Source organism: Perna viridis, chromosome 13, assembly GCF_037379345.1.
Source record: "Perna viridis isolate PV_CMFRI_1.1 ecotype Kerala chromosome 13, ASM3737934v1, whole genome shotgun sequence".
Taxonomy (NCBI): Eukaryota; Metazoa; Mollusca; class Bivalvia; order Mytilida; family Mytilidae; genus Perna; species Perna viridis.
In genome coordinates, this window is record NC_142457.1 from 23094710 (window position 1) to 23111652 (window position 16943).

At 35.2% G+C, this 16943-nt stretch overlaps 2 long non-coding RNA genes across 3 annotated transcripts; both read left to right on the forward strand.

Moving 5' to 3' along the window:
- Window positions 1-1104: 1104 nt before the first annotated feature.
- LOC148600032 (uncharacterized) lies at window positions 1105-4593 on the forward strand. Its single transcript, XR_015917947.1, has 3 exons — window positions 1105-1427; window positions 2526-2660; window positions 3775-4593. It is a non-coding gene; the product is annotated as an uncharacterized LOC148600032 (long non-coding RNA).
- Window positions 4594-5106: 513 nt separating this feature from the next.
- On the forward strand, window positions 5107-15064 carry LOC148600033 (uncharacterized). Of its 2 annotated transcripts, XR_015918156.1 has the most exons (4): window positions 5107-5627; window positions 12400-12535; window positions 13638-13772; window positions 14882-15064. It is a non-coding gene; the product is annotated as an uncharacterized LOC148600033 (long non-coding RNA). The 2 variants fall into 2 exon arrangements; XR_015918155.1 differs by lacking the exon at window positions 5107-5627 and having other exon boundaries at window positions 12287-12535; window positions 14882-15063.
- Window positions 15065-16943: the final 1879 nt, after the last annotated feature.

The window sequence follows — 16943 nt, forward strand, 5'->3', positions numbered from 1 at the left end:
CCGAAAAATGTAATCATAATATGTAGGGTTCTTACTTTGCATATTTTGACTGTTTCTTTTCATTGGCTGTCGATGTTCTCTTTAAAAAAGACCACGATTTGTCCATGCTCAATGTTTTACTACTTCGACATTGCCGCATTAAGTTAGCGGTTAAGATAAACCCCGATCGCTACGATAAAATCCGAAGTATTCTGATTAATTATATCAACTGAGTTCCCATTGGTTTAAATTCTATTCTTAAACCAATCAGCGTGGCTGTTTTATCAGACTTTGGGTATGCCATGCGAAAGGACTAAATACCAACAACTGGAAAAATAACCGCAGTAATTATTTTTTGACGATTTTTTATCAATCGCCCAGACAGTTTTTTTTGGGCCAGCTTTTCATCTACTTTTAGCACTTTTCAATCGCCCAGATAAGGTTTTAATCGCCACTGGCGAGTGGGCGAGTGGCTATTTCAGGCACTGGTGGAAATTATATGTGCACAGGCTTGCATACATGATACAGCATAGGACTGCACAGTTAGCAGCTGTTGATGTATCACACCTATGCCACAATACCAAATGCATAAATGTAGCCCATCTGGTGTTGGAACCACATGGTTTCCACAACAGTAGGCAAACATGTCCCCTTTTCCACCCTGTTTAGTGCACCTTAAGATGCCAGATAATAATTTAGGTGTTTAAATGGATTTAAAAGAAAATGGGCAGGGGAAAGTGTTCATTTATTCATTAAATTTCATTTTATTCGTATCAATATAAGAAATCTTTTTGAAAGATTTGGGTGGTCCTTAAAAGGACCTTTGATTTTTTTTAAGCTGTCTGTCTTTTACTTAGGCATCTTCTTCTTGCAGTATGCATCATGCATCAGCTCATCTGGTACAGGATCTAGTTGCCCTTTTACATAGTCTGGTCTCTTTTTGTGGAGCTCTTTATGAATCTTGTGTTCCTCCAATCTGACAGCTGACAGCTGTCCTTTTGTAAGTATACTCTCTGTCCATTTTATCAAAGAAGGTCTCACAGTCTTCAGACACTTTAATGTTCAACTCTTTGCTTTTCATCTTGGCTGATGTACCAGGTCTGTTGTTGGTCATTTGTATTGCAGAATGAAGTCTGCCTTCCATGTTTTTTCCATGAGTTACATTTTTTGGTAAACTCACACTCAATGCACGATGAACTCCTTCATTTTTATTTGTTGTGTGGAACATTCTCATGCTATTGACTGCTTCCTCACTAAGTATCATTTTCAGTAGTTCTAGCAGTATAATTTCATTAATTTCATCTATTTTCAGCACAGTGATGTTGTAAGTGCTTAGGTAAAAGGATCTGGTCCACCAATTAGCACTGACTGTACCTTTGCATACCACAGACTCCTTAAGGCAAGATGAATAGTCTCCACCATAACACTGGACTGTAGTTGAAAGGATGGTAGGTCATTTTTTACATACTTTTTCTGTGTCCTTGTTATATTCATTCATTAACTGGTTCAGTATCATGGAACTGTGACATTTCAAGTCCAGGGTAAACATTTTCTTCAAGTCTTTGTTCTCTTCTTTAGTTTGTCCATGAAACATGGTCTCACTAAACTCAGCTTGCATTCCCGCTCGGAATTGATGTTGGCTTAGATGTACTGGGTCAGCCAGTCTCTGCACTTCCCACATAGGATGCAGTACATGTATGGCATCTTCTACTCCTTTAGCGGAACATGCATCTCCATCTGTTGTGGCATAAGGGATAAGCATACCTTGCAGTGCAAGCTGATTTCCAATTTCTTTTCCCATGGCATATTCTGATATTGGTATAGTTCTATGAAGGGTAGCAGTACAGCCTTCATGGCCTGGGCACTCTGCATCAAATCCCTTTCCTCTGAGCCAAGCTCCCTTCCAACGTAGCTGGTTTAGTGAAGATGCTGCGAATACAAACTTCCATGGAGTATTTTGTTCAATCGCAAGCATCTGTGCCTGTGATGCATTTAACCCTGGTTTCTTCCTGCTGGACCTTGTTGCAGTTGGGTACCTGCCATCTAAGGTCACATCTATCACATTTTCTGGTTGTCTCTTCTTTTTGTTGTATGCCTTCACTTGTTCAACCTTATCTTTCGTGTCGTCCTTGTTCTGCTTTACCATAACTTCGGTCGGTGTTTCTCTGCATACCACTCTTGCATGGAGGCGGAACTCTTACACACGCTTAAATCTCCTGGGTCTTGGTGCTTCCTATTGGACTATCTAGTCCTGCTGAAACTAGTGCAATGTTAGTACCGGCTGGATTTGGCCTTGGCTTGTTGTTTTCAACTTCTGAGTACAACTTTGCTAGTGTTGGAGTCGCAAACCAACAGTTTGCACACCGAACTCTGTACATGATACAGGCACCCCATTTTCTTTGACTATGTGGCTCCATCCATGGCCTCTTGCAAGTTTATGGTGTTTCCCTGTGCTGTTGGTACACCAAGTTGAACATGTCAAACATCTTTTCACTCTCAATAATATGAGAATTATTTGATGTCACCTTTTCTTCGTCTGCTTTCAGGAACCGTGGCCGCAGGATCATACTGGATTTAATCACACCACTTCCATCTTCTTTTACCACCTGTGAGCTGTCAGTCCTGGATACGGAATCAGCTTTGATGTCGTCTTGTTGGTGATCTTGCAGATTCATTCGGATGTAAGCTTTTGACTCTTCTTCATCTGATGAAACTGCATTCTCAAAAGCGAGACCTTTCGACCATGGAGTATGACCTTTCTTGAACCGTCCAGCATTACTAACCTTGTGGCTTCCTGCTAGACCAGTTTTGCCTTTGTTGTGTGGAGTATTACCATCAGTAAACATATTTGAATCTTCTTCTTGTATGGTTCCGCAACAAAATTTGGTATGATTTTAGTCTCAGAAGGGCTACTATTTATACTTTTTGGTTCTTTTGATAGTTTAGGTGAGAATTTCTAGATGCTGACAATGTTTACTTAGTTCTAATAAGGCTCTCAGGGTGCAGTCTTTTACTCATTAGATCAGATAATTTGATCCTAATAGGATACTAGATCGCCCCCTGAGTGAGGGGGGGCTTTTCAAAGAATCATCAAAAGAAAGCCAATATGGTGGTTTAATTCCGTATTATTGATAACAAATATTTGATTTGGGATTGTTTTTGTACTTTTAAAGTAGATACTAGTAAAAAAAATAAAATGCCTTTAGAAAAAAAAAAAAAGAAATTGACCATTTTTGCACGACTATGTTATAATTTTCGTTCTTTGAGACCCAAATGTGATAAATCAATTTTGTTTTCTTTAAAATGTGAAGAAAAAAACTTGCTGTGATGAAAATTTCCTAAAATACCTGTGTAATTATTCAAAAATTTTCTTATCTGAAGAACTTTATGTATGAGTATGCAACCCTGAGTCTTTAGATTATTGGTCATATCGGCACCTGTAGAAAATAATTATTTACACAAATACTTTTCATCTTATCAAGAATCTGTAAATTGGGGCTGTTTTCTGAATCATTAAAGTAATTTATAATATTTTTTTTTCTATTTTTTTGATGAAGTAGAAGTATTTTTAATTTTATGTTCATTTGATTCAATTCTATTTTTTTTCCATATTTGGAATTTGAAAAAAAAAATTAAACCACTTTAAAACTATTTTGATAAAAGAAAATTTGTACTTCAAATACTATAATTATCCAAGAGAAAAAAACACTTTAGTTTGTGAAAATATCTCAAAAAGTAAAAAAGTTATTGCAATATTGATAAAAGTGGTCATATCTAACTTTTTGAATTTTTCAGATAAGAAAGAAGAGCTGAAAACAGTTTTGGGTAGCTGTCTTTGAAGCTGGTTTGTGGACATGATAATGGACCGATTTGATCGAAACTTTGCAGAATGATTGGAAATATGATGAAATAACAGAAGATGTTTTTTTATTACAATATTTTAACTTTAGCACATCAAATAGAGAGGTATGTTTGCATACAAAAACAGCTGATATGGCTACATTTTCGTATTGGTGAGTATTTTTATGTTTCATATGTGTAGTAGAGGTACAGTACTATTGAAATATATCAAATTTACTATATTTTGAGGAAAATTTGCCTAATTTAGCCATTTTTCAAAACATAGGGGTTGGATATCTCAAATTTGGACTTTTTTTGTGGTTTTGAGGGGTACCAAATCCTCTTTTTGAGAAATATTCCTACTCAATCTTGCTTGAAAAAGTAATTTTACAAAATGGATGCCTTTTTTCAGAAGTACTATCAAAAGCTAGAGGAAAAATGTGCCCTTGGGCTTAATGGAGAGTGTTTTATTTGGACAGTGTCATGTACACCAAATGGCAAATATGAGGTCATAAATTGTAGATTTCCTGGTGCCATTGGGTGGAAATTATTATATGTGCACAGGCTTGCATACTTGATACAGCATAGGGCTGCACAGTTAGTAGCTGTTGATGTATCACACCTGTGCCACAATACCAAATGCATAAATGTAGCCCATCTGGTGTTGGAACCACATGGTTTCAACAACAGTAGGCAAACATGTGTGTCGAAAGGGGAATGTATAGGTCACATTGCCCCTTTTCCGCCCTGTTTAGTGCACTCATTAAATTTCATTTTATTCGTATCAATATAAGAAATCTTTTTGAAAGATTTGGGTGGTCCTTAAAAGGACCTTTGATTTTTTTAAGCTGTCTGTCTTTTACTTAGGCATCTTCTTGCAGTATGCATCATGCATCAGCTCATCTGGTACAGGATCTAGTTGCCCTTTTATATAGTCTGGTCTCTTTTTGTGGAGCTCTTTATGAATCTTGTGTTCCTCCAGTCTGACAGCTGCCTGTTATAACCTCCTTGTCTTTACTTCAGGTTTCTGCTCATGAGTCCTTTTGTTAATATACTCTCTGTTCATTTTATCAAAGAAGGTCTCACAGTCTTCAGACACTTTAATGTTCAACTCTTTGCTTTTCATCATGGCTGATGTACCAGGTCTGTTGTTGGTCATTTGTATTGCAGAATGAAGTCTGCCTTCCATGTTTTTTCCATGAGTTACATTTTTTGGTAAACTCACACTCAATGCACGATGAACTTCATTTTTATTTGTTGTGTGGAACACTCTCATGCTATTGACTGCTTCCTCACTAAGTATCATTTTCAGTAGTTCTAGCAGTATAATTTCATCAATTTCATCTATTTTCAGCACAGTGATGTTGTAAGTGCTTAGGTAAAAGGATCTGGTCCACCAGTTATCACTGACTGTACCTTTGCATACCACAGACTCCTTAAGGCAAGATGGCTAAAGAATTGAGGTTTATGTGGTTATTTGTTTGTCTGAACAGGAATTATGAGCTTCCCAGGGATTATGAGCTAAGCTCATAAATCTTGCAAAATGATTTGTCCAGACAATGCCTAGGTGGTTACTTGAACTGTGTCAAAAAAAACTCTTAAGTCGAAAGACTATATTATGTCCATTGACCATGGACTTGCATAGACTGTTCAAATTGAATAGTCTCCCTTTCACCATAATTCAATTAGGAGCAACTCAGAAAGGATTAACTCGGAATTCCTCTTGTCTTTACCATCAGAAGACTCCAGGTTGGCAGAAGTTTTTATAAAAGGCAAGAAAATCCATGATGAACATCAATTAAGAAAATGTAAGTATGAACTAATTAATTTTTAAGATATGTCCTGGACTTTAGTTGTTATAGCTTAAACCTTAGGTAGTTAAGGGTCCCAAAATTAACAGCTTAACTACATATGTACACAGGAAATAACTCTTTACTTTAATGTACACAATGGAGGAGACATGTGAATGTGAACCTACATATTCATATTGCTTATCTTAATACTATGTTATATTGTTAAACACTACAGTAGTAATAATAACTTGCCATTTCATTCAGTATTTAGAGTGGACACAATTATTTCAATTAAGAGTAAGTTTTTTTATTAACAAAAACTGAAAATGTTGTGTCCATTAATTTGACCACATAATTTACTTCTTTCAACCTCACATATCATTGGGAAGCATTTGAGTAATAATGTGCTTTTGGACAGGACAGGAAATGTGACATAATTTTAATTATGTTACTCAAGTGGCAGGTCTATTTTCAGTCACATCAGGCTTTTATCCAAGTTTTGTCTTTCCTGTTGTGTAAAAACATCACTGGCAAACTGTTGATGGAAATGAGAGATTATCGAGACTATTTTGGAGTTAAATTTGAAAAACTTGAAGATGTGGTTTCTGTGACATCATTTTGTTGTCTAAATGGAATTCATTTGCGATCAGGTAAATAACATATTTTCTTTGCAAATAGAATGATGGAAAGCTATAGCAAAAAGATTATTACTTTAAGATATACATACATATATATATATATATATATATATGTACAATATTAGGTCTATATCAGAAAATATAAGGTTTTTTTGTATGAGGCTTAGAATCTTGGAAATGGCCTGTTTCATGCTGAATACAGAAAGCATATTTCAAGTCTTTGATCTTACATTGACTATACAATGACAGCTAATTTCAAAGTATTAAACTTTCAAAAAAGTAATTCATGATGAAACTGACAATACACATACTATCTTTTTTCACTGTATCTTCAGGAAATAAAAATTACTAGTTGCAATATAAAAACTTGTTGCAATCAACTGTTTTATCATACCAATACAGTTGTCAAATATATTAAAGCTTTATTCATATAATAGACGAATAACTTGTCCTGTTATCCTAATGCATTAAGATCAGGCCGATAATAAAGCTTCGGCAAAAAAAATTGGAAAGGTGTCTCCAAATACATTGGTGTTTTTCAAGAAACTCAATTCTTCGAACTTTTGTAACAATTTGAATTTAAATTGATCATATACACATCATTAAGGAATTGTAGGATAAAAACAATACATGTACACATGTACAATGTATATTGCTGGAAAATAGCAAATTCATTTGTACTTGTTGCAAAACTGGTAATTGCACTCTGCAGAGCCTTGCTATTATACTGTTTTCTAAAGTTTGTACAAATAAATTTGATATTTTTTCACAATATGAAAATGAAAAGATATGGGGTAAGTGTCAGAGAGACCACACTCCATCCATGAGGAAAACAGGAAATTTAAAAATCTATCTAGGTCTTCATGTGCATGTATTAATATCGTAATGGAAACCGAGTAAGAGTCATTGTTTTATGAGGTCTGATGTCCATTGACTATGAGTTTACTTGTCCATATTATATGAAGTTCTATGATGTCCATAGATTGTGAGTTAAGAGTTGAATGGTAATTTGAGAGTAAGCATCCGTGTCCATTGACTGTGAGTTTACTTGTCAATGATTTCCAAAGTTTTATGTTGTCCATATATATGCTTTTAGCTCAGATACTTAAAAAGCAATTTTCCCAGCCTTATTTTAGGGCCAAATATGGGCCCCTGTCCCAATGGTAAAAGGTTAGAAAATTTTCCAATTGCAGTCATGATTTTCCTAACTATTACAGCTGAAGTAAAATCTTTATTTGCCTTTTTTCGTTAACCTTATTTGTTGAAAGATGCTCTGATTTTATAGTCACAAATTAGAATTATCCTTCTTAGGGATATGGAAAATGAAAACTTCATAGTAAATTGATGATATAATTTCAATTATCACTAAAACTTTAAGTAAAAGATTCTTGAAAGTAGTGTTTTGATTCCCCAGTCAAATGTTACGGGACATTTTTCCAAATTCAAAAGGGTAGGAAAATCACATAGGTACAGTTGAATTGTAATGGAAACAGATTAAATGTCCACGTTTTGTGTCCATTGACTGAGTTTAACGGTGTCAGAAGATTGTGCATGCAGATACTTTTACATACAGTTGATTTGTAATGACACAGAGTAAATGTCCATGATTTATGAGGTCTGTATCCATAGACTGTGAGTATTGCCGATTGCATTTTCGGCAAGATATACGCATTTTGATTGGCCAATTGAAATAAATTCTCCTAAAAGAAGACAAATGAACTATATTTAGATGTAAGGGAAATCGACGATCTGACAAATTAGGTAAACGAACAATCATTGATAATTTGTAATTAATGGAGGATGCGTAGAACTAGATGAACATACTTCAATTGGAAATTTATTTATCGACATTTCACAAATTTTTTATTTCAAGTAGCCGGTGCTAGTTGAGCATGTTGTTGGCCAATTTCACCGGTTGCTGCCTTCTAATGACATCCCTGACTAGATATACATAAATTTTTATTGCTAGATACACATGCATTTGTATTGTAAAGTGAACATAATGAAGTGTCCATGATATGTGAGGTATTGTGTCCATAGACTGTGAGTTCACCTGTCCATGAACTGCAAGTTCAGATACTACTAGATATACATACATTTATATTGTAAAGTGAACATAAGGAAGTGTCCATGATTTGTGAGGTATTGTGTCCATAGACTGTGAGTTTTACTTGTCATGTTTTATGTGGAAATTGACATCCATGCAATGGTTAAATTCTAAATTTTATGAACTAAGGTAATTTGTTACTGAAGTGAAAGTTCATTTAATGTTGGCTTTTTTTAATGCAACCACTTCTCATAATGTTATATCAATTAAGCAAATAAAAATAAGGTGACACAAGGTGTCTATTGACTTTGAAAATTGAATGTTAACGTTAAGTTTACTGATTAGGTCAGTTTAACATGAAGGTCAATGATATTTTTAAAGATTAAAGTTATTGTATTATTTATTCAATTTAGGGCAAATTAAAATCAAAATTGCTAGAAATAATTTTAAAACTTATATCGACCAAGAGGGAAAGCGATATATAATTCTGTGATAACAGTTTATTTTTTTATGATACAGTGCTTTCATTAAGAGCCAGTACCCTCTACTTTTACCTGTCTACGTTAGCGTCTGGTACCGGCAAAATAAAATAAAAGCAAAAAAAATCATGAGGAAAATTCTAGTAAATAGGTATCTAAGATTGTTCCGTCTGTAGGCTACGGGTATGTCTCCAAAATTGTGATCTTTAGTCTTTATTATTGTTTATATCTATTGGTGTCTTCGTCGAGATCCGTGTGAGAATCTAATCGCTAAGGGTGCACTATACAGTTACATTAAGGCGCACTGGGTTGCACACCAAGTTACCCCGGTCAAATTTTGTAAAACTTAAAATTAAAAGTTGAAATTTGGTGGATATATTGTTTAAATGTAAATAAGCATTTATACATAGACAGATGTAATATATGTTATGGTAAACAGATGTAATTTAAATGAAAAATGGTATCCGGAATGTTTCAGTCTCCTGCCGTATTAGGTTCTCTCCTCAGCATCAGATGGCTGATTTCGCACGAACTTTTGGGACTAAAATTATGAGAGAATGAATCAAAAAGGGTCTTATTATTTTATCTTTTTTCACCTACTCCATGCATGCTTCCATCCTGTGGTAGTGTCTAAGTGCCTGATATTTTATAAAACATAGTATTTGGCTGTTAGTTTTGGAAAGGTGCCCCTGATTTGTACTAAAACCAGGTAATATTTTTTTCAATATGTTACCATGGCTACTGGATTTTATAAGAATAATCACTAAATTATTTATAAATGACTTGAACCTCCACACACCAAGGATTTAAAAAATATGCACTTTTTTTTATGACAAAGCACTAGAAATTTCTGTGTGGGCTGCCTCAAAACAGCTTTATTTCAACAAAATGAGACCATATTTCAGAAATGACCTAACTGTATTGTACTACCTTATATAGTCTGAATTTCCGCTGACCCTGCAACCCTCCTCTTTTTTATTTGGATATTGATATGTCGGGTTGGGGTCAGAACGTTGTGCCATACAAAAAGTTGGAGATTTAGCGGTACCGCGGAGTATCGCCCTTCGACCGCTTGTAACGACTTTCAAGTTGAATTTCTGCATGTCACACCTACCTAGTTCGATTCCGGAATCATTTTCCTGTATGCTGATACCAAATTTTCTCCAAAAATTACATTTATTATTGAATTTTCGATAATTTTCCACGAGAGACCCTGTTTTGTTGACATTTTGAACTGTAATAGAGAGTAGGCAGAGCTTGTTACTTTTGGAATGGTAGCGGGCACGTAATTTTTCAGCGGAATTTTGAAATATTCTGTTAGATTCTAGTTTTAAAAATTGTTCCTGCTCCGTTCTATTACAAATATTAAAAAATGATCATTTAATGTTAGAAATTGATTTTCTAGTATTACAAAATGGATTTGATGTATTCAATTACATGTACCATTTTTTGATATTAGAAAATCATTTTGTAATATTAAAAAATGTGACTGATTTTGCAATATTACAAAGTGATTTTCTAATATTACAAATTAATTTTCTAATATTACAAACTCATTTTCTAATATTACATATTCAATTTGTAATATTACAAACTGTGTGATGTTTTCTAATATTAAAAAATCTTTTGTAATAATATTAAAAAAATGATTTTGTAATATTAAAAATTCATTTTCTAATATTACAAAATATTGATTTTTGTCCACTTTGGCTTGCCATACACATGCAGTTGCTCTACATGTCACAGTAATAATTAGGCAATAAACAAGAAAAAGTTTCATTATGATAATTATTTAATCAGCACTAGGAACCACCACATGTTATGGAATTTCATTTAATAAATGTTTAGTTTTGTTCTTATGCTTTCATTTCCATGTGTTAGTGTTCAAATTTTGTAACAAGTAAATAAAAGCCTAAGAACAAAATATGACATTTATCAAAATAAAAAAATAAACAGTCAACAAAGTTTAACAGCATTAGTCTGGAAATGGATCTGGTGGGAATCAAGGGGAGCTCCTAGATTTCAGGGTTTTGAGACTAAATCAGTTCTGATTCATCATATATGATATATCTTGATTTCAAATTCACATATTGAAGCAAATATTGCAGACTTAATCCCATATTTTCAAGTCAAAATTTAAATCTCAAAATGGCTAATATCCAGGAGCTTCCAGGGGGCTTGGTCCCCGGCCCCCCCACCAAGGCATTGTCCTGGATCCACTAGGGGCCTTCAGTGGCCCCAAGACTCCTTGCCAAATTTATATGGTACATCTTACTTTCTGTTAAATTTGTTACCATTTTTAAAAATTGCCCTCTCCCTTTTTATTGGGAAATTTAGTGACAATTTTACATTACACATATTGTGAGTATTTTTATGTTTCATATGTGTAGTAGAGGTACAGTACTATTGAAATATATCAAATTTACTATATTTTGAGAAAATTTTGCATAATTTAGCAATTTTTCAAAAGATAGGGGTTGTATATCTCAAATTTGGACATTTTTTGTGGTTTTGAGGGGTACCAAATCCTCTTTTTGAGAAATATTCCTACTCAATCTTGCTTGAAAAAGTAACTTTACAAAATGGATGCCTTTTTTCAGAAGTACCATCAAAAGCTAGAGGAAAAATGTGCCCTTGGGCTAAATGGAGAGTGTTTTATTTGGACAGGGTCATGTACACCAAATGGCAATTATGGGGTCATAAATTGTAGATTTCCTGGTGCCATTGGGTGGAAATTATTATATGTGCACAGGCTTGCATACATGATGCAGCATAGGACTGCACAGTTAGCAGCTGTTGATGTATCACACCTGTGCCACAATACCAAATGCATAAATGTAGCCCATCTGGTGTTGGAACCACATGGTTTCAACAACAGTAGGCAAACATGTGTGTCGAAAGGGGAATGTATAGGTCACATTGCCCTTTTTCCGCCCTGTTTAGTGCACCTTAAGATGCCAGATAATAATTTAGGTATTTTAATGGATTTAAAAGAAAATGGGCAGGGGAAAGTGTTCATTTATTCATTAAATTTCATTTTATTCGTATCAATATAAGAAATCTTTTTGAAAGATTTGGGTGGTCCTTAAAAGGACCTTTGATTTTTTTAAGCTGTCTGTCTTTTACTTAGGCATCTTCTTCTTGCAGTATGCATCATGCATCAGCTCATCTGGTACAGGATCTAGTTGCCCTTTTACATAGTCTGGTCTCTTTTTGTGGAGCTCTTTATGAATCTTGTGTTCCTCCAGTCTGACAGCTGCCTGTTGTAACCTTCTTGTCTTTACTTCAGGTTTCTGCTCATAAGTCCTTTTGTAAGTATACTCTCTGTCCATTTTATCAAAGAAGGTCTCACAGTCTTCAGATACTTTAATGTTCAACTCTTTGCTTTTCATCTTGGCTGATGTACCAGGTCTGTTGTTGGTCCTGTGTATTGCAGAATGAAGTCTGCCTTCCATGTTTTTTCCATGAGTTACATTTTTTGGTAAACTCACAATCAATGCACTATGAACTTCTTCATTTTTATTTGTTGTGTGGAACATTCTCATGCTATTGACTGCTTCCTCACTAAGTATCATTTTCAGTAGTTCTAGCAGTATAATTTCATCAATTTCATCTATTTTCAGCACAGTGATGTTGTAAGTGCTTAGGTAAAAGGATCTGGTCCACCAGTTATCACTGACTGTACCTTTGCATACCACAGACTCCTTAAAGCAAGATGAACAGTCTCCACCATAACACTTGACTGTAGTTGAAAGGATGGTAGGTAATTTTTTACATACTTTTTCTGTGTCCTTGTTATATTCATTCATTAACTGGTTCAGTATCATGGAACTGCGACACTTCAAGTCTAGGCTTAACATTTTCCTCAAGTCTTTGTTCTCTTCTTTAGTTTGTCCATGAAACATGGTCTCACTAAACTCAGCTTGCATTCCTGCTCGGAATTGATGTTGGCTTAGATGTACTGGGTCAGCCAGTCTCTGCACTTCCCACATAGGATGCAGTACATGTATGGCATCTTCTACTCCTTTAGCGGAACGTGCATCTCCATCTGTTGTGGCATAACGGATAAGCATACCTTGCAGTGCAAGCTGATTTCCAATTTCTTTTCCCATGGCATATTCTGATATTGGTATAGTTCTATGAAGGGTAGCAGTACATCCTTCATGGCCTGGGCACTCTGCATCAAATCCCTTTCCTCTGAGCCAAGCTCCCTTCCAACATAGCTGGTTTCGTGAAGATGCTGCGACTACAAACTTCCATGGAGTATTTTGTTCAATCGCAAGCATCTGTACCTGCCTGTGATGCATTTAACCCTGGTTTCTTCCTGCTGGACCTTGTTGCAGTTGGGTACCTGCCATCTAAGGTCACATCCATCACATTTTCTGGTTGTCCCTTTTTTTTGTTGTATGCCTTCACTTGTTCAACCTTATCTTTCATGTCGTCCTTGTTCTGCTTTACCATAACTTCGGTCGGTGTTTCTCTGCATACCACTCTTGCATGGAGGTGGAACACTTACACACGCTAAAATCTCCTGGGTCTTGGTGCTTCCTATTGGACTATCTAGTCCTGCTGAAACTAGTGCAATGTTAGTACCGGCTGGATTTGGCCCTGGCTTGTTGTTTTCAACTTCTGAGTACAACTTTGCTAGTGTTGGAGTCGCAAACCAAGAGTTTGCACACAGAACTCTGTACATGATACAGGCATCCCATTTTCTGTCACTATGTGACTCCATCCATGGCCTCTTGCAAGTTTTTGGTGTTTCCCTGTGCTGTTGGTACGCCAAGTTGAACATGTCAAACATCTTTTCACTCTCAATAATATGAGAACTATTTGATGTCACCTTTTCTTTGTCTGCTTTCAGGAACCGTGGCCGCAGGATCATACTGGATTTAATCACACCACTTCCATCTTCTTTTACCACCTGTGAGCTGTCAGTCCTGGATACGGAATCAGCTTTGATGTCGTCTTGTTGGTGATCTTGCAGATTCATTCGGATGTAAGCTTTTGACTCTTCTTCATCTGATGAAACTGCATTCTCAAAAGCGAGACCTTTCGACCATGGAGTATGACCTTTCTTGAACCTTCCAGCATTACTAACCTTGTGGCTTCCTGCTAGACCAGTTTTGCCTTTGTTGTGTGGAGTATTACCATCAGTAAACATATTTGAATCTTCTTCTTGTATGGTTCCGCAACAAAATTTGGTATGATTTTAGTCTCAAAAGGGCTACTATTTATCCTTTTTGGTTCTTTTGATAGTTTAGGTGAGAATTTCTAGATGCTGACAATGTTTACTTAGTTCTAATAAGGCTCAGGGTGCAGTCTTTTACTCATTAGATCAGATAATTTGATCCTAATAGGATACTAGATCGCCCCCTGAGTGATGGGGGGTTTTCAAAGAATCATCAAAAGAAAGCCAATATGGTGGTTTAATTCCGTATTATTGATAACAAATACTTGATTTGGGATTGTTTTTGTACTTTTTAAGTCGATACTAGTAAAAAAAATAAAATGCCTTTAGAAAAAAAAAAATGAAATTGACCATTTTTGCACCACTATATTATAATTTTCGTTCTTTGAGACCCAAATGTGATAAATCAATTTTGTTTTCTTTAAAATGTGAAGAAAAAAACTTGCTGTGATGAAAATTTTCTAAAATACCTGTGTAATTATTCAAAAATTTTCTTATCTAAAGAACTTTATGTATGAGTATGCAACCCTGAGCCTTTAGATTATTGGTCAATATCGGCACCTGTAGAAAATAATTATTTACACAAATACTTTTCATCTTATCAAGAATCTGTAAATTGGGGCTGTTTTCTGAATCATTAAAGTAATTTATAATATTTTTTTTCTATTTTTTTGATGAAGTAGAAGTATTTTTAATTTTATGTTCATTTGATTCATTTCTATTTTTTTCCATATTTGGAATTGGAAAAAAAAAATTAAACCACTTTAAAACTATTTTGATAAAAGAAAATTTGTAATTCAAATACTATAATTATCCAAGAAAAAAAAACACTTTAGTTTGTGAAAATATCTCAAAAAGTAAAAAAGTTATTGCAATATTGATAAAAGTGGTCATATCTAACTTTTTGAATTTTTCAGATAAGAAAGAAGAGCTGAAAACAGTTTTGGGTAGCTGTCTTTGAAGCTGGTTTGTGGACATGATAATGGATCGATTTGATCGAAACTTTGCAGAATGATAAGAAATATGATGAAATAACAGAAGATGGTTTTTTATAACAATATTTTAACTTCAGCGCATCTAATAGAGAGGTATGTTTGCATACTAAACAGCTGATATGGCTACATTTTCGTATTGGTGAGTATTTTTATGTTTCATATGTGTAGTAGAGGTACAGTACTATTGAAATATATCAAATTTACTATATTTTGAGAAAATTTTGCATAATTTAGCCATTTTTCAAAAGATAGGGGTTGGATATCTCAAATTTGGACTTTTTTTTGTGGTTTTGAGGGGTACCAAATCCTCTTTTTGAGAAATATTCCTACTCAATCTTGCTTGAAAAAGTAACTTTACAAAATGGATGCCTTTTTTCAGAAGTACCATCAAAAGCTAGAGGAAAAATGTGCCCTTGGGCTAAATGGAGAGAGTTTTATTTGGAAAGGGTTATGTACACCAAATAGCAAATATGAGGTCATAAATTGTAGATTTCCTGGTGCCATTGGGTGGAAATTATTATATGTGCACAAGCTTGCATACATGATACAGCATAGGGCTGCACAGTTAGCAGCTGTTGATGTATCACACCTGTGCCACAATACCAAATGCATAAATGTAGCCCATCTGGTGTTGGAACCACATGGTTTCAACAACAGTAGGCAAACATGTGTGTCGAAAGGGGAATGTATAGGTCACATTGCCCTTTTTCCGCCCTGTTTAGTGCACCTTAAGATGCCAGATAATAATTTAGGTATTTTAATGGATTTAAAAGAAAATGGGCAGGGGAAAGTGTTCATTTATTCATTAAATTTCATTTTATTCGTATCAATATAAGAAATCTTTTTGAAAGATTTGGGTGGTCCTTAAAAGGACCTTTGATTTTTTTAAGCTGTCTGTCTTTTACTTAGGCATCTTCTTCTTGCAGTATGCATCATGCATCAGCTCATCTGGTACAGGATCTAGTTGCCCTTTTACATAGTCTGGTCTCTTTTTGTGGAGCTCTTTATGAATCTTGTGTTCCTCCAGTCTGACAGCTGCCTGTTGTAACCTTCTTCTCTTTACTTCAGGTTTCTGCTCATAAGTCCTTTTGTAAGTATACTCTCTGTCCATTTTATCAAAGAAGTTCTCACAGTCTTCAGACACTTTAATGTTCAACTCTTTGCTTTTCATCTTGGCTGATGTACCAGGTCTGTTGTTGGTCCTGTGTATTGCAGAATGAAGTCTGCCTTCCATGTTTTTTCCATGAGTTACATTTTTTGGTAAACTCACACTCAATGCACGATGAACTCCTTCATTTTTATTTGTTGTGTGGAACATTCTCATTTTATTGACTGCTTCCTCACTAGTTCTAGCAGTATAATTTCATCAATTTCATCTATTTTCAGCACAGTGATGTTGTAAGTGCTTAGGTAAAAGGATCTGGTCCACCAGTTATCATTGACTGTACCTTTGCATACCACAGACTCCTTAAAGCAAGATGAACAGTCTCAACCAATACACTTGACTAGTTGAAAGGATGGTAGGTAATTTTTTACATACTTTTTCTGTGTCCTTGTTATATTCATTCATTACATGGTTCAGTATCATGGAACTGCGACACTTCAAGTCCAGGCTAAACATTTTTCTCAAGTCTTTGTTCTCTTCTTTAGTTTGTCCATGAAACATGGTCTCACTAAACTCAGCTTGCATTCCCGCTCGGAATTGATGTTGGCTTAGATGTACTGGGTCAGCCAGTCTCTGCACTTCCCACATAGGATACAGTACATGTATGGCATCTTCTATTCCTTTAGCGGAACGTGCATCTCCATCTGTTGTGGCATAACGGATAAGCATACCTTGCAGTGCAAGCTGATTTCCAATTTCTTTTCCCATGGCATATTCTGATATTGGTATAGTTCTATGAAGGGTAGCAGTACATCCTTCATGGCCTGGACACTCTGCATCAAATCCCTTTCCTCTGAGCCAAGCTCCCTTCCAACATAG